This window comes from Filicampus tigris, chromosome 6, assembly GCF_054856515.1.
Source record: "Filicampus tigris isolate MCC_2025a chromosome 6, RoL_Ftig_1.0, whole genome shotgun sequence".
NCBI lineage: Eukaryota > Metazoa > Chordata > Actinopteri > Syngnathiformes > Syngnathidae > Filicampus > Filicampus tigris.
This window is the reverse complement of record NC_141222.1, coordinates 2,951,453-2,970,807: the sequence shown is the minus strand read 5'-3', so window position 1 is coordinate 2,970,807 and position 19,355 is coordinate 2,951,453. Positions and strand designations below refer to the sequence as shown.

Sequence of the window (19,355 nt, the reverse complement as noted above, 5' to 3'; positions counted from 1 at the left end):
TGTGATTGTGAGGGCGAATGATTGTCTCTGTGTGCCCTGCGATTGGCTGGCAACCAATTCAGGGTGTCCCCCGCCTACTGCCCGAAGACAGCTGGGATAGGTTCCAGCACGCCCCGCGACCCTTGTGAGGATAAGCGGTAGTGATAATGGATGGATGGATGGATGGATAATAATAATAATAATAATAATAATAATAATAATAATAATAATAATAGATAACAAGTTAATTCATATTAACCATTGAAAATCAGACATTGCTTTTGGATTGTGGTTCAGCAGGTTTATCTTCGAAAAATTAACTCATGAAACAGGCCTGGACAAGAATGAGGGAGGTTAAAGACTATGGTGACACTTAAATAAGATTGCATTTTCTTTTAGGCTGGTAATAAGCTACAAAAACATTATGGAAAAGCTGCCATTGCAGGCTAAAGATGAGAACAGACTATTCAAAGACACTTGTGCGGCATTTGCTAACCCAGATGTCAAAGTTGTGTCATGTGAATCTAAATCACAAATTAGTATTTTGTTAACCCATATGTGACTATTTTATGGTAACTCGTTAGCATTTTATGTCCATGATATATTAATAATGTGGTCACAAATTAAAAAAAAAATCTCATGTAATGTTTGGATCTCCATTAATGTAAGTGGATCTATTGCTGGGAGCTGTTCTTGTTTTGAGTGAAACAAACAATTGAGGAAATCCTGATATGTGAGAAGGTGGTCCATCTCACATTCTCCATCCACAGCATAGCATTGCTTCTTAGAGCAAAGTGAGACACCTAAAATTTAAGCTTATTCATATGTATGAACATGAAAATATAAAATAAAAAATCTCAATGTATTCAAAACTCTCCTGATCTCGACTGATCTTACTTAACCATTCCCTTAAACGGGGGCATGCAATTAAAGTGCACATTGACCATGAGGTTTAACACTGTGAAGCACAAGTCTCAAGATAATGTATTGCAGAATGGGTAAAAACTACAAAAAAGTACATCATTGTTGCCACCAAGCTTTTTGCACACAAAACAGAAAGGGTGGGGTTGGAGTGGTTGGCATTATTTTTAGTTTTTAAATTATGAGTCAAAATCCTCTTGATTTACAATCAAATGTGAATGAATACATTATGATTTCCTTAGTCCTCCATGAAAGCATACAACATACATACATACAGTACATACATACTTATTTATAAAAATGTGTATCTATTTATTTGGTTAGTGGAGCATACGTGTACATTAACTTTTGGATCCTTCATCATCCAGGCGAGAATGTTGGTCTTTCCCCATGGTTGGAGTGGAGTATGTATGGCCGATAATGTTGGCCAACTGACTTCTCACAAGTTGGAAGACATTTGTGATGCTAATTTGACGACACATTGGTTGAACATGTCCATATGGTCAAATTATTTCAATCTCTTCTCAGAGTACCACCATTTTTTTCAGAGTACCGGAGCCGGGATCGAACCCACGACCTCTGAACTGTGAAGCAGATGTGCAAACCAGTCGTCACCGTGCCGCCCAAGTCAACACTAGTCTGAAATGTTTAACCTGAAATCCTGGTTAAGAGTGTTAAAAGTCACTGCTCTTCACTAAAGGATCTCAGCACAGAAAAGGCATCTGGCAGCCTGTAACTTCAAAGATGACGTTGTCTGAAGTGTTACTTCTACATTTTGCAATGTGTATACCAATATTATACCTGGAATATGCGGCTCAGTTTTTGCACAGACATGTCTGTCTCCCGGGCGGCACGGTTGTCGACTGGTTAGCACGTCCGCCTCACAGTTCAGAGGTCGTGGGTTCGATCCCGGCCCCGGCCTCCCTGTGTGGAGTTTGCATGTTCTCCCCGTGCCTGCGTGGGTTTCCTCCGGGTACTCCGGTTTCCTCCCACATTCCAAAAACATGCATGGTAAGTTGATTGGACTCTCTAAATTGCCCCTAGGTGTGATTGTGAGTGCGGATGTTTGTCTCTGTGTGCCCTGCGATTGGCTGGCAACCAATTCAGGGTGTCCCCCGCCTACTGCCCAAAGACAGCTGGGATAGGTTCCAGAACGCCCCACGACTCTTGTGAGGATAAGCGGTATGGATAATGAATGAATGTCTGTCTCCCGTAGAGACACACATCTGTCCTTTCTGAAGACGAATGATCAATTTCCATATCACAACAGCAAACTTTGAAATACTAATTTAATTTCTCCCCAACCTGGAACCTAAAATTGATTGCGGTCCTTCCATATCCGTGATTTAAAGATTAATATCCGTAATTGTAAAAGGCATATCCATGATTAAAGATTTGTATCCGTAATAGTAATAATTTGTGAGTACAAATCAAAATTGTGAGGGTTTGAATTATTTTTGTGAGTACGAATCAAAATTGTGAGGGTTTGACTTCTTTTCATGTGAGTACGAATAAAAACTGTGAGTGCCATTGTTTTGTGAATACAAGTCTCGCTTCTACGACTGCGAATCTTCAATACGCACGAATTGCCAGCTGAGGGTGCGAATCAGTTTTGTGAGAGCACGAATCTGCACAACATGCAAATTAGGATGACGTCACGCAGAACACAGGCAAGTCCCAAGGGGAGCTAATCGGGAGTCGGATCAAGATGGCGACCTGTATGGACGCTTTCTCTTGAGCTTGTGAACTTTTGAGGAGTACTGAACAGCCAACGCAATTGAAATGGACTCAAACGATGTTATTTAAAAGGTGAAACAATATACTTGCTTTTCGTGTATTGTTTGTGGGAGTGCCAGTTCAAGGAAGACAGTACAGAGTTGTTTTCACGTCGTGTCTGTCCAGCGTGTTTGCTTGTGTTACTGTTAGCAGCCGAGCTAACGTAATGGCCAAAAGGGACGCAAAAAAGAAGATTGGATTGATAACAAACATGGAGACCTATGACTCTTTTCCAAGTTTACGTACACCTCTTCCCGAGTCCTCTTAAGGGTCCTGACTCAAAGAAGACCCGTCTTGAAGTTGCAGAAACGAAAAAAGAAGATACGTTTCCAACGGTGATATCTTAAAGGCTATCAATGGGTTGAATGACCGCTTCTCCAAGTTTGAAGAAATGGTCATTGAAAATAATAAGAATAAGAAGGCCTTTATTGATCCCATACTGGGGAAATTTTCAGTGTTACAGCAGGAAAGATATAGGTCACACAGAGACGGCGGCATAATGTGGCCATTAATGTATAACATTAACGGCAAACGTTCAGGATCAAACCTATGTAAATATATGCAGTAACTATGTGTATATACACCTGTATATAAATACCAACATACATCTACATAAAAAGTATGAGGAACACCCATTTTAGCCTGTACATAGTACAGAGGAAAAATACTCTAAGTAAGTGACAGTGCTGCAGTGAAATGTAAGGAACAGCATTCCCCACCGTAAGAGTCTGCTCTGACTCTTCCTATAGAGGGCGTCTGTGTTGTCGGTCCAGTCCAGTTTATTGTTCAGATGAACACCCAGGTACTTGTAAGTTGAGACTCTCTCAACATCTGTTCCCCGGATATTCACTGGTGCAGGTGCAGAGTGATGGCGCCTACTGAAATCCACCACCATTTCTTTGGATTTCCCCGCATTGATCAGGAGGCGGTTCTGCTGGCACCAGTCCACAAAACCCTGAGTAAGTTCTCTGTACTCCCGATCATCTCCGCCTGTGATGAGGCCGACAATCGCAGAGTCGTCAGAGAACCTCTGCAGGTGACAGGTAGGGGTGCTGTAGTTGAAGTCCGAGGTGTAGAGGGTGAACAGGAAGGGAGCCGAGACCGTTCCCTGCATGTCAGACACACAGTCCTGTGTCCTCACACACTGTGGCGGGTTTGTGAGGTAGTCCTGGATCCTGGAAATGCAGCGGAGATTGTAGCCGTGAAGGAAAATGTGACGAGCCTTGAGATGCAATGTAAGGAGACAGACGACACCGTAAAGAAGTTAAATGACCAGATCAATGCACTTCAAGAGAAGCAAGAAGACGCCGAAAGGTATAGTCGCCGCTGGAATCTCCGTCTTATGAATCTGTGTGAGAAAGATAACGAAGATGTGAGAAAGGAGGTGCTGGACGTGATAGCCCAAATCATCCCTGAGGAAAAGAACAAGCTTGGATTTGCGGTGGATACCGTACACAGAGCTGGATGTATGAAAGATAACCGCACAAGGCCTATCATCATCCAGTTCACCATGCGCACTTTTCGACACAAAGTGTGGAGGGCCGCACTCAACGCTGACGTGATGATGAAAAAAACTTTCGAATGGCTGAAGATTTAACCTACATGGAGAGACAATTCAGAAATAAACTGTGGCCACTCGTCAAACAAGCCCGCGACGAAGGAAAGAAGACTAAATGGATTAGCCCTGTCGCCATTATTAATGGCGTGAGACATACTTCTGTATAACTGCATACGGCCTATCATCATCCAGTTCACCATGCGCACTTTTTGACACAAAGTTTGGAGGATCGCGCTCGACCCTGACGTGTGAAGGGGGGCAGTCTTCGAATGGCAGAGGATTTGACCTACATGGAGAGAAGATGCAGGGATGGACCATGGCCACTCGTGAGACGGACCCGCAACGAGGGAAAAGAGGACTGGATGGATTGGCCCTGTCGCCATTGTTGATGGCATGAGACATACTGCGGGAAACTGATGGTTTAGTAAGATATTTTGATTTCAGTATTGCATTTTTTTTTAAAGCCTTAGTGTTAGTTATTTAGCATGTTCCCACTTGTTAAACAGTTCACTTTCAAATTAGAATAATTTAGAATAAGTCCAAGTTTGCCTTGTTTTAGGTACTCAAAATTTTGATTTTTTTTAGAAAGCATCTTCCATTGGTGTTCTCATTCCTTATTGTCCTTAACAGACATCCAATTTGCATTCTTTTTCTACTTTTTGTTGTTTCAAATGGCAGATATGCATTTCAGTTCCTTAAAAATTATATCCCTTAATGTTAGAGGTATCCGTGACAACACAAAAAGAAAAGCTATTTTTATGATTTGCAGATGAAAAAATGCCGAAGAGACTCATTCAAGTGTTAATGATGTGAAATTTTGGAAAGCACAGTGGGGTGATGAATGTTATTTTTTATCATGCTTCACAACATTCAGCAGGGGTAGCTGTTCTCCTAATCAAATTCAAAGCTCATATCTTTGAGACCATTCTTTCTGATGACGGCAGATTGATCATTTTGGTTTTCAAATTAGATAACACCTTCTTTATTGTTTCTTTATTGTTAATTTATACAGTTACAATAATAATAATCATGCCAAAATAATGTGCACAAAGCTTTGTGAAACATTTGAAGCACTCAAATCAAAATATAAAGAGGCACAATTAATACTTGGAGGAGATTTTAATGATGCACCTAACGACTTTATAGATCGAACTCCAATAAGAACATATCAACACGCAAGATTTGATAGCACTGCCTTTATTAGTGAACAACTATCAGTCATAGATGTATGGCGATTCTTAAATCCTGATAGAAAAGAGTACACTTGGAGTAATGCTAGAAGATTTTTGCAGTCAAGGATTGACTTATGGTTTGTTTTACGATCGTGTTTGCAGTTTATTTCGGAATCTTCCCATGATTTTGCGCCACTATTTGATCACAAATTAGTTACTATTGTTCTGGTTGCTTCTAAACAAAAAAGTAAATTACGTGGTTTCTGGAATTTAAATAATAACGTATTGAATGACAAAATATTTTGTGATCTGGTCAAGAAAATTGCAGGGCAGATACTCCAGAATATTGAAATGAATCCAGTACAAAGATGGGAATACTTTAAATTCAAAGTTAGAGAAATAGCAATGAGACGAAGTAAGGAAATTAAAAAAGCTAATTCAACTAAGGAAATTGATACCATGAACGTATTAAATTATTTATTGGAAAAAGATAATCTATCAGAGGATGAAGTGATTGAATTGAAAAAATTAAAAGAGGAAATAGATGCTGCATATATTAATATGGCTAAAGGAGGCTTTATAAGGTCAAGAGCCAAATGGATGGAATTTGGTGAGAGAAATTCTAGTTATTTTTTTGCTCTGGAGAAACGTAATCAAAAAAGAAACAATATTTCAGCCCTTAAAATAAAGAAAAAACATAACCATAACCAATTATTTAGACATTTCAAAATATATTGGAGAATTTTATGCTTCTTTATACAAATCAAACTCATGTATCAGTGATTGTGATAAATTCATTGATTTGGTTAGAGAATTTATACCGACTATCTCAGAACACTTTAAATTATCCTGTGAACAACCAATTTCCAAATTGGAAATATCTGAGGCTATTCATGGAATGAAAAAACATAAATCCCCAGGAAATGATGGACTATCAGTGGATTTCTATGTACATTTTTGGGATATTATTGAAGATCATCTATTCGCATTATTCAAAGAATGCTTTGTTAAGAAAGAAATGTCCAGGAGTGTGAAGCAAGGTGTAATAACTTTAATACCTACACCTGAAAAAGATCATCTTCTGATAGAAAATTGGAGACCTATTACGCTTTCAAACACAGAGTATAAATTTCTATCATTGGTATATACTAAAAGATTAAAAAAAGGTTTGGATGAAATCATAAGTGAAACCCAAACTGGATTCATGTCAAATCGCCATATTAGCTCAAACATAAGACTTGTACTTGATTTACTAGATTACTCTGATTATATTGACGAGGATTCTCTTATAATTTTTCTTGATTTCTACAAAGCTTTTGACACGGTGGAACACTATTTTTTATTTAAAGCTCTAAAACTTTTCGGTTTTGGTCAAAATTTTCTATCCACTGTTGAAATGTTATTGAAAGTTGTGTCATGCTATATCCAAACACTACCAGTAGATTTCCGGCTTCGAGCTCTGTTCGCCAAGGTTGCCCAATATCTCCTTTTTTGTTTTTAATTGTGGTGGAAATACTTTCGTTGTATATCAATAATAGTACAATTATCAAAGGCTTGTCTATTTTTGATAGGGAAATTAGATTGGCCCAACTAGCTGATGATACAGCATTATTCCTTAGAGACAAACAGCAAATTCAACATGCAATTTCACTAGTCGATGACTTCCGTCAGGTTCACACCAAGTGAGACATTAGTAAACAATGCACACAATGAGGAGAGAAGACACTCGACAACAATATTGTCTTTTTACATGCAAGGAGAGCGCAGGAAAGTGTAAGATTACAGTTCCTAAAACCCTCTGCCCGGCTCCTGCGCCTCCTCTCTTTTTATTTTCTTCGGAGTCCCTGATTACAAACATGTTCCAGCTCTAAGGGAAAGGGGACCGAAAGCAGCTGGAACACTATGAACTTGTTTTGTCTATGTGTGTGTGTGTGTGTGTGTGTGTGTGCGTGTGTGTGTGTGTGTGTGTGTGTTTGTGTGTGTGTGAGCCATTAGCGTACATTAGCTAACAGGCCTTGTCCACAAGAATCCAACACATGAATAATAAAATACATTATTATTCTTACAACTTCTCATCTGCATCTGGGTTAAAATCGAACAAATCAAAATGTGAAATTATCTGTTCATACCACACGGACGTACCAGCTTTATGTGATATCCCAGTTAAAAAGTGTGTTCAGTATCTTGGCGTTTATGTCTGTAGCAATGTTAAGGAGCGCCAAATACTTAACTTCTCCCCCAAACTACTGAAAACTAAAACAATATTAAACTTGTGGCTTCAAAGAGACTTACCAATTTTAGGAAGAGTACTTTTGACCAAAGCTGAAGGTGTCTCAAGATTTGTATACCCAGCTGTGTCCCTTGATGTTAGTAATTCCACAAGTAAGGACATCAATAAGTTGTTTGATAATTTTGTATGGAAAAATAAGCATCATCATCTGAAGAAGACTCTACTGCCTGCGCCAAAAGCCGAAGGTGGATTTGAATTATTGGACTTTATGGACTTGAACTATACATTTAAAGTGAAATGGTTAAAAGAATGTATAAAAACTCCAGGATCCTTATGGTGTTTTATCCCATATAATATTTTCAGTAATTTAGGAGGTCTTCAAATCTTGCTATCTTGCAACTATAATGCTGTGAAAATACCTGTTAAATTGTCAATATTTTATCAACAAGCTTTGTTAGCATGGAATACTCACATAATTTTTCCCCACATAAATCTATTATTTGGAACAATGAGTGTACTGAAGAGTCTGCAATTTATGTGGGAGTTTATTATAATTTCCTACATTTCATATTGTGTTCGTATAAATAGGTTTGTTACGCCTGTTTGTATACTAGGTTCTAGTTTGTTCTGCGGATGGTTAAGTGATTGTGTTTAAGTGTTACGTCATGCGACTGTCCTAAACAGTATTAGTACGCCCGCGGCGAGCGCAATTAAAGGTTGGAAGTTTTTCCCCACCGTACGAAGCACCACGAGAAGCCGAGTGAGTCGAAGGAAACTAACAGTCAGCGAGGTTACTAGCTGCCGAGTGCCTCCACCTTTAGCTAAAAAACTTGAGTAGTTGTTCACCACAGCGGAGAGAACGCATTCGCCGTTCGAAGCACGCTCTCAGCCCGGCGGCCACCAGACACGATCGCGAGCTAGCTAGAAGCAGCTAGCTCACCACACCGACATCAAGGGACACCCGCAGCCGTTCGTGGTGCGTCACGGTTTGCAAGTGCAGCCTGTGAGCCTCGGCTGGACTGGGCAGCGTCTTCGGAGTCCCCCGTCGTCACAACGGTCGGCCGCCCTCGACAGTGGAGCTCCTCCCGGCGTTCGGCAGCAGGTGCACTCGCTCACTCGCCGGCGGAGAAAATTTCCCCGCCTCTCTCCCCCATCAACCCCGGCAACGTTGGCCAGAACATTTTAATTGTATTTATTTGGGCGCCCAACTAAATTTGTTTGTCATTAATAATCACTTGTTAATAAATTCTAATTGTTGATTTGGTTCCCTCTCGCTCTCTCTACACCTCCTTTGAATTTGGTGCAAGTAATTAAGTAGTTAAGGCATTCGCTAAACCCCTAAAGCGAAAGTCCTCTAAGCTCCAGCACACATTTTGGTCCTGAGAGCCGGATTTATAAGACTAGGATGTCTAGAGAGAGCGAAAGGTGTTCAGCAAAATATCATATTTCCCCTGCTGAAGTTAAGTCACGCGCTGTCAGAGAGCGCCGAAAGCCCTTGAGACTAGATGACTATGTCATGAGCACACCAGACGAAGAGACAAACAGTATTCCTAGTCTAGAGAGCGACCAGCATGTGCTAAACACACTAGCTGACCAGACAGAGTGGACTTCAGTACCACACTGACGTTAGAGACGCCCCAGCCAGTAGAGGGTGCTACAACCACACCGCAGGTAGATATGACTACTAACACTTCCGAGCTGCCTAAAGAGGATGAGCAACAAATGATGGCAGGCCAGACTAGTAACACCATATTAACTTCTACTAATCCCCTGCCACTGAACACTGCCAACCAAGGTGAATTTAGGAAAGAAGAAAGGGAGGAGAGTGACTCAGAAGGAACCGATTCAGAATCCACCCAAGACACCTTTCCCCCCGACCATGTGAAGCCACACAAGGGGGAAGATTTCCATCACTTCCAACCAGGCGAGTTTTTCCTAGACACGACATCGAAATGGTAGGCCCCCCAGCAGAAAGTCCTGCTCATCCCGACGCAGCAGTGGCAGCCAGCATTCAATCAAGTCAAGCATTAAAAGCACAAGCTCCGAAATCCTAGCCCAACTCCTGCAACAACGACGTGAGGACGCACGCGTAAGAGAGGAGCGGTTCCAGCAAGATGCGCTCGACAGAGAAAGGAGAGCCGCAGAAGCATTGGATTGGGAGTGCGATCCAGCGGCAGCCCAAGCCTTGGAGAGCACACGGCTCGCAGCCGCACAACTGCAATTTGCCTCTGCCTCGAGGCAAACATCGAGAACATCCACCAGAGAAAACTCACCTACCCGCTGTCAGCATGGAAGAGAGGAGCGGCCGGCGAGATCTCCAAGGGGGGACCAAGCCGACTCTGGAGACCTGGAAGGGCGACTGGCTCGCCTGCGAGAAGAGTGGCGCGCATCAAGTCACGGTGCCCCGCCCCTACTCTACACTAGCAGCTCCTCATCAGACCTATGGCCAGCTCAAGCCATGAGTGGCCCCCAGTTAGGACCCATCCCCACAACTCCCTCCAGGGAGTGCCATCCCATACTTTAAAGATGATTCTAGGAGCCAGTATCACGACATGTGAATGTGCCTTGAGTTCCTCTTAGGTGGCGCCAACTACAGCCAGCAACAGAAGTTCCTCGCGCTGTCCATGCACTGTAAGTTACCAGCAGCCAAGCTCATACTGCACTGCAAACGCATACTCCCCCACTCCCTACATTTCATCCATACAGGCTCTTGACGAGCGTTGGGGATACCCGTGGGACCACATATTGGATGAGCTCTATGAGCTGGGAGAAATGGCAGACATAAAGGACGACCATGCTCTGGACGCGTACTCCCTGAAGATACAGGCTCTGGTGAGCATGCTGAAGTTCCAGGGGTACGCCGGTCACAGAGAGCTGTACGCAGGCTCCAACGTAGAACGCTTTGTTAGGAAGATTCCAAAAGAGAGGGAAGAAAGGTTCCGACGGGAACATGAGCATCTCTACCCCAACCAACCGCTGTCTAACCTTGTGGAGTTTTCGGAGTTCCTGAGGTCTGAGATGAGGCATATCCGCCTCACCAAGCGTGAAGAGGCGAGGCGCTGTGGACGAGACAAGTCCGACCAAACTTCAAGCAACAAGGGACGGTCCCCACACGGGTACTGACGACCATCCCTGAAACCCCAGTAAAGGGGCAACGAGAGACCCTGAAAGGCAAACGGGGCGGCTCCTCAAAGAAAGGAGAGAAGAGACCTCCACCTCAGTGCCAGTGCTATACCGAGACCCACTGGCTGGACAACTGTCCCGTATTCAAAGAGAAGACTACAGAAGAGAAGTAACAGTGGATACTAGACAATAAACGGTGCTGGAAGTGTGCCCGTGAGCACCTAGCGAAGGTCTGCAACTTAAAGGGACCCTGCAGACAGATTGGATGTGGGAAGACCCACCTCACAGCCCTCCACAACCTCAACATCAGGGAAGACAAAGCCAAACCTGACCCAAAAGTGAAAGTGAGCCACCAGAAGCGATCCGCATCTACTATGTGGGCCCTGTTAGGGGTAGCAGTCCCCGCGTGCTGTTGAAAATAGTGCCAGTGGTCCTTCGGCACCGTGGCAAGACCCTGGAGATCTATGCAGTTATTGACGATGGCTCAGAGCGCACTTTGCGAATGCGTGAGGCTGCCATTGCGCTAGGACTCAGGGACCAAGCAGAGAATATGGATCTTCTCACCATCCAACCAGGGCGCACGACCATCAGTGGAGAGAGTGTGGCCCTTACCATCACACCGGTCGGATGGCCTAAAGAAGCCTACGAAGTGAGTCACGTGTTTACTGCCGCCGAGTTGTGCCTTTCCCAGTACGGCTACCCCATGGAGTTCCTGATGAAGAGGTACCCTCATCTCTGCAACCTGGCATCGACTCTGCAAAGGAGGTGAAGCCCACCCTCCTGCTCGGCTCTGATAACGTGCGTCTCACTTTACCCAAGCACATCATTCAGGGTCCACCCGGATGTCCTGTTGCTCTGCAGACCCCATTGGGCTGGACCCTCCAGGGCCCCACCCACCTAAGAAATGGGAACACCCGTCGGACCCACTGCCTCTACATAGGAGCTGGACATGAAGACGGGGCACTGCTGGAGAACGTCCAGAAATTGTGGCAGATGGACATCACTCCATACAAGAACGAGAAGATGCACACTCGCTCCAAGGAAGACAAGAGTGCTATGGATCTTCTACAAGCGAGAACCAAGCGTGTCTGGGTGCGCGGTGTCCTTAGATATGCTACACCGCTCTTGAGAAGAGAGCCCATGCCATTCTTCAAAGTCCCCCCTAGCATAGCGATGCCGTGCCTGCTTAGCACAGAACGAAGACTCAGCAAAGGTCCCGAGACAGCTACCGCCTATGCTTAGGAGATGCACAAACTCATTGAGTCGGGACTCATCAGTGGGACTCATCAGGAAGCTGGAACCTGCGGAGGCGGAAAGAAGTGCTGAGTCATGGTACCTTCCCCACCACAATGTCAAGCACAACGGAAAGAACAGAGTGGTTTTTAACTGCAGCTTCCAAGTACGCCAGCAAAACCTGAACCTCCATCTCCTGCCAGGCCCCACTCTGACCCCATCTCTCCTCGGCGTCATGGTGCGCTTTCGAAGGCAGAAGACCGCACTCAGTGGTGATATAAAGCGTATGTTTCATCAGGTCTGTCTGCTTGACGAAGACAAACCGCTCATGAGGTTCCTGTGGAGAACAAATCTGGACGACCCAGAACCGTCCATCTATCAACGGGAGGTGCTGCCCTTCGGGACGACTTGCAGACCTTGTTGTGCCACCTACACCCTACAGCGTCACGTCGACGGCGGCACCGCTCCGATGTTGTCCATCACAGCGCGGAGACAGCAGAAGAGGCACGCAAGCTGGTGCATGATCTTCGCACCTTCCTGGCCACCGCTGGCTTTGATGTCCGACAGTGGGCCAGTAATGACCCTGAGGTCATCCAAGATTTTGATTTGGTTCCCTCTCGCTCTCTCTACACCTCATTTGAATTTGGTACAAGTAATTAAGTAGTTAAAGCATCCGCCAAACCCCTAAAGCGAAATTCCTCTAAACTCCAGCACAATGAATGAATTCTTAAAAGGAACAAATCACTTTATATGCAAAACTGGATTGATAAAAACCTTATTTTTGTGAAGGATTTATTTAACTGTGATGGTCAACTCCTTATTTGTGCTGACTTTTTAGCGGAAAAAGCATTCCCTGTTAAATTCAAAGAATTTCACTCGGTCATAAAGTCCATTCCAAGCGGAATAATAGAATTAATGAAAGGTTATAAGAAACAAAATGAGCAACGTGAAATTATTCCTCATCTCTACATTAATGGTATTGACATTTTAAGTAGTAAATGTGCCAATAAACATATTAGAGAATCTCTGTATAAAAGAAAATAACGCCTCGTGGAAATTTTTTTTGGAATGCTCCAGTGTGACTTGTTCCTTTTAAATTCCTCATTACAAATAAAGTTAGAGAAATACATTTAAAAATTCTACATAATATATACCCAACTAATGTATATATTTCACGTTTTACAGATATTGATAATAAGTGTTCCTTTTGTAGTGCTGTACCTGAAAGTGACTCATTTATTTTTTGATTGCCCCATAAGTGCTACATTTTGGAAAGATTTTGAGAACTATATATTGTGTAAAACTCCGTACAAGATTAAGCTGAATAGTAAAAAAATTATTACTTTGAATCTAAAGAAAAAAAGCTGTATATTATTGTTAATTTATATGTGTTGTTGGGAAAACTCCACATCCATAAATGTTCATTCATTCATTCATTATCCATACCGCTTCTCCTCACAAGGGTCGCGGGGCGTGCTGGAGCCTATCCCAGCTGTCTTTGGGCAGTAGGCGGGGGACACCCTGAATTGGTTGCCAGCCAATCGCAGGGCACACAGAGACAGACATTCGCACTCACAATCACACCTAGGGGCAATTTAGACAGTCCAATCAACTTACCATGCATGTTTTTGGAATGTGGGAGGAAACCGGAGTACCCGGAGGAAACCCACGCAGGCACGGGGAGAACATGCAAACTCCACACAGGGAGGCCGGAGCCGGGATCGAACCCACGACCTCTGAACTGTGAGGCGGACGTGCTAACCAGTCGACCACCGTGCCGCCCATCCATAAATGTACATTTCTAAATTCAACCCGTTATTTAAATTATTTTTGATTGACTTAGATAATTATTTTAAGTCTCTTGATCTAACAAATAATAAATGTAAATCAATAATTACCATACATGCAGAAATGTTTAAAGAGTAACTCACGGATCCCTGTTTTGAAAGGTGAATTTACTATATTTTTATTTTATTTTATTGTAATTCTTATTTGCTTTAATGTACAATTGTATTTTTGATAGTATTGTATATGTATGCAAAGATGTAAATTGGAATGCCTGATTACTGTGTTGTACATTGTTCTGTATTTACTTTGTATTAACAAAAAAACAAAACAGCTTTCCAAAAGGGAAAAAAAAAAGAGGGAGCTAATCGATTCGCGATTCCTTTCCCCGAGCACGAGCAGATTAGAAAACAAAGATGGCGAACGCGAGCGGGTCGGACGGCGCTTCCAGCGGCTCAGGAGACGCATCGTCACAGCAGGTAAAGTCAGCAACATGTATATCCAATTTATTAATATGTATTTCATAAAGTCGTTCCCTCTCAAATAATAGCTTAGGACTCAGGTTTACGGCGATAGATTGCAATCTAATTATGCGTTTCACTGTTAGCATTAGTACTTGGCTAATGTAGCTGTTTTCAACGTATCTGTCACCATACTGTAGTTTAGTCACTTGCACCCACAATTCAGCATGTTAACAAAAATGTATGTATTGTATGGATGCTGTTAATAGCCCTTGCTAAATTGGTCGCTCCATTTCACAAATTTAAGTAGTCTCACAGAACTCCACAAAACAAGGACATTATAGTGTGTTAATGTAATAGAAAAACACTTAAGCAAAATGTCCCATAGAAAAACACTTAAGCAAAATGTCCCATAATTTGTTTCTACTTTGTAGACATGTCAGAGTCTGTTTGTCTGAGCTATCTTTAATAGAAACGTAGTGACACGAAAGGGCAGTGAGGTTTTATAAATAAATTATGAAATTGTATTGTATATTCTAACAAATTATTGATTGTATATGAACAAGAAGAGCAAATCATTATATATCAGTACACATTAACCAAGTATTTAATGGATTTTGAGTTACTCTCCCCCAAAAATCCGAGTTTACAATGCTGTACTGCTAAAATATTATTGACTGTCAGGATATCTATTTTGAAGGTTTCATGCACAAGCCAACAAAGTTGCACATTTTAATTGAGAATATTAGGTTCAATACAATTTTTTTTTTTATAGTAGTAGCAACAATATGGCTCATGTCATGCCTGAAGAACAGTCGCAGTATTGATTCGATCAAAAAGACGAGGGTAACACTAATTTATTTTCTTTTCAACATACAGCATATCGTCGTTTCTGTCCTGTGAAAAACACTTCTGTCCAATTTTTGATTTTTTTTTTAAATGTTCATGTTAATGTGATGTGTGTAAAGCGGAAACACTATTCACGTAAAAATAAGAAAATTGAAAAAAATGGAGATAAGCGGACAGAATTTCACATGACAGCGACGATATGCAGCTAACAATATACAATTTTAATTCAGAGCCACATTTACCGATGTTATTTAGTTGATTTTATTTTGATTATATATCGAAGTTACCATAATCTCAAACAGTATACTTTGCCTGATAAATATTTTTATGTAATTATATTTTCAGAGGCGGTGGTCGACTGGTTAGCACGTCAGCCTCACAGTTCAGAGGTCGTGGGTTCGATCCCGGCTCCGGCCTCCCTGTGTGGAGTTTGCATGTTCTCCCCGTGCCTGCGTGGTTTTCCGGGTACTCCGGTTTCTTGCCACATTCCAAAAACATGCATGGTAAGTTGATTGAACTCTCTAAAATTGCCCCTAGGTGTGATTGTGAGTGTGGATGTTTGTCTCTGTGTGCCCTGCTATTGGCTGGCAACCAATTCAGGGTGTCCCCCGCCTACTGCCCAAAGACAGCTGGGATAGGCTCCAGCACGCCCCGCGACCCTTGTGAGGATAAGCGGTATCGATAATGGATAGATATATTTTGGATGGATATTTTATTTATAGAAATGTAGACAGTCATGTCCAGGATGATCTCTTTGGAGACGGTTGCAACTCTGAGCCTGCATGCTGACTTGAAGTGTAACTGCAAGTCACTGGTGACGGCTGAGATCCAGACGGAGTCGGCTGAAAAAACAGCATGGATGGAGATGGAGGCAAACACTGATGACAATCTAGATCGACGATGAACACATGCCCTCATATCGACCGCCTGACTTGGGGGACGATGTCAACGACGACGTGGAGATTGAAACAGAGCCATGAGAAAATGACAACATAGAAATTAAAATACTTGACAAAATCATGAGTACTAAATTGCATAATTATGCAATACATCAGAGTATAATAGACATCAATTATTTCACTGAGTATATTATTTGCAGGTAGGCATAACATTTATTATTCAGTATCATTGGACGAGATGAACAGGCAATACTTTTTGTGTGTGAAATTGTATTTGTGTACATCAGTTTCAATCAGTTGAAATCTGATTTCTGACACCACACGAAGAATTTACACATTGTTTGACACATTTTCAGGGATATAACGATTAATCTAAAATCAATTTAAACGCCATAAAATATGCATCGATGTTAAAAAAAAAAAATAATAAAAGAAATTAGAATCACGACTGGTTAGCGCGTCCGCCTCACAGTTCAGAGGTCGTGGGTTCGATCCCAGCTCCGGCCTCCCTGTGTGGAGTTTGCATGTTCTCTCCGGGGTTTCCTCCCACATTCTAAAAACATGCATGGTATGTTGATTGGACTGTCTAAATTGCCCCTAGGTGTGATTGTGAGTGCGGATGTTTGTCTCTGTGTGCCCTGCGATTGGCTGGCAACCAATTCAGGGTGTCCCCCGCCTACTGCCCAAAGACAGCTGGGATAGACTCCAGCACGCCCCGCGACCCTTGTGAGGATAAGCGGTACAGATAATGGATGGATGGATGTTTATGTATTTCATATTTCATTTAAATTATAACTATTTTCCCCAACACAATTAAAAAAAATCCCCTTGGATGAACTAAAAAAAGACATTGTCAACCAAGAGTACTGTATATAAAATCTTTAAAATCTTAGCAATTTCCCTCCCTTCCTCCTCCAAAAGAAGACCACATTCAACAACTAGTCCTGTGTGCTTTTTTGCAGGAGACAGCGAAAGAAGAAGCACTTGTCACATTTGGCGTCCTGAATGTAATTGAAGATGCTCAGCGCAGTGTCCAAATCCAGCCCATCTCCACTGCTAATCGTACTTGGGTGGGACGTACTGTTATGGAGAATATCGGAGACTTCATTGAAGTTAAATTGAGTACTGCAAACTAAAAATATATTAGTTAACTCAACTTAAGTTAACTTAATTTATTTAAGTCCTGCTTACTCACAACGAATAAGTTGGTGAAATCTAATTTATCTAAGTAAGTGAATTACTTTTTTTGAGGCAACGACTTTGCATATTTTAAAGTCAACGTATTATATTTCATAGTGTAAAGGCTCTGGATGTTGTGGTGCTGTCATGGTTGACATGCCTCTCTAAAACATCGTCTGGACATCGGGGACAGTGCCTTTGGATTGGCAGACCTTTTTAAGAAGGGCGAAGAAGGGTGTGTTTCAATTACAAATCACACTCCTCAGCCTCCCTGGTAAGGTCTATTCAGGGGTGCTGGAGAGAAGGGTCTGTCGGGAGGTCGAATCTCGGATTCAGGAGAAGCGATGTGTTTTTTGTCCCGGCTGTGTAACAGTGGACCAGCTCTACACCCTCAGCAGGGTCCTCGAGGGTGCATGGGAGTTCTCCCAACATGTGTTTTGTTGCCGGCAGTAAGTCGGATTAGTTTCCAGTGAGGGTTGGACTCCGCGAAGGCTGCAACTTTGTCACCGATTCTGTTCGTAACTTTTATGGACAGTATTTCTAGGCGCAGCCGAGGTGTCGAGGTAGTCCGGTTTGGTGGCCTCAGTATTCCATCTCTGCTTTTTGCGGATGATGTGGTACTGTTGGCTTCTTCAAGCCGCGATCTCCAATTCCCACTGGAGAGGTTCGCAGCCGAGCGTTGGAGCAGTAGTTGGAATGAGAATCAAAACCTCCAAATCTGAGACCATTGTCCTCAGTCGGAAAAGGGTGCCCTCTCCGGGGTGAGAATTTGCCCCAAGTGGAGGAGTTCAAGTATCTTGGGGGGGTCTTGTTCACGAGTGAGGGTAGGATGGAACGGGGGATCGACAGGCGGATTTGTGCAGCATCTGCTGTGATGCGGACTCTGTATCGGTCTGTCGTGGTGAAGATCGATTTACCGGTCGATCTACGTTCCTACTCTCACCGGCATGTCCCACCGGCAGGAGGCCCCGAGGACGACCCAGGACACGCTGGAGAGACTATGTCTCTGTAATGGATCCCTCCGGAAGAGCTGTAAGATGTTGCTGGGGAGAGGGAAGTCTGGGCTTCCCTACTGAAGCTGCTGCCTCCGCAACCCGACCTCTGATAAGCGGTGGACAATGGATGGATGGATGGAACTTTGACATCTGGCTTAGCAAATACTGCACACCTTTGCTTGAGACCTCAGTGCCTGGTGTTCTTAATGACAAGCGTTTTTAAATAGTCTGTTCTTATCTTTAGCCTGCAATGGAAATGATAATTATTATTTTTTTGCTCAATGAATCGCATCTTTCGGGGGCCTAAACATGCACAAAAAGTCGCCAGACTTTGCACACCCATCGAGCCTGACTAAAATTAAGATATTTTAAAGTTGTCATGCACAATTACAAACATGGTTCTATAGCACCACCTACAGCGGAATAACAATCCAATGATGGTAGGTTTGACCTGGGACTACGAAAATTGGCAGGCGCTTGTAGCACCCCAAAGTGTACAAAAAAGTCCACTTCAGTCATACTCTAAAACAGGGGTGCCCATTACGTCGATTGCGATCGACCAGTCGATCACAAAGGCATTGTGGGTAGATTGCCAGCCTATCATCCGTCCTCACTACTGTATTGCTATGTTCATGCTACGTTCACACCAACTGCGTTGGGAGCGTTTCTGGCGGCCCGTTTGAGTTGGAGTCAATGTTGTTCGCGCCGGCGGGCGGGGTTTGGAGCGGTGAGAGGCGGAGCAAAGCACCGAAAATCCGCCCATTTGCTCCATTCGGCGCATATAAAACAAGTAAACATTTTTGCCATTTCGCCTCGTGGCCAGCCAATCAGCATCGGGTATACTACGTCGCACACAGCCACACAGCGTCCTGTTCACTCCGCGGCATTTAAAAAAAAAAAAAAAAAATTCACAGTTCTTGAACTTTACCAAGACAGCAATATTGTTAGCATTAGCATAGTGTGCAAAAAAGTTGACTTGTTTTCTAGGCGCCGAATGGGCGGATTGTTGTTGCTGCAAATCTCTTGAAGCTGACTATCAGCATCTACTGTCCGGACTATCCGTCCCTGCCGAGTCATCAGAGTAAGGTAATTACAAAACATTTTTTTTGTTGTATTGAGTTATATAGGTTGATGCAGTCATGCAAGGTACACCAGCATATACGGTACATATAAAAATAATTCTCAATATATTTAT

General features: G+C 42.9%; 1 long non-coding RNA gene across 2 annotated transcripts; it reads left to right on the top strand.

Annotated features, from left to right (window-relative positions):
- Positions 1–8,330: 8,330 nt before the first annotated feature.
- LOC147145466 (uncharacterized) lies at positions 8,331–19,232 on the top strand. 2 transcript variants are annotated; one of them, XR_015087244.1, is made up of 4 exons: positions 8,331–9,307; positions 9,432–14,256; positions 15,433–15,590; positions 16,949–19,228. It is a non-coding gene; the product is annotated as an uncharacterized LOC147145466 (long non-coding RNA). The 2 variants fall into 2 exon arrangements; XR_015087243.1 differs by having other exon boundaries at positions 8,331–14,256; positions 16,949–19,232.
- The last annotated feature ends 123 nt before the right edge of the window (positions 19,233–19,355 follow it).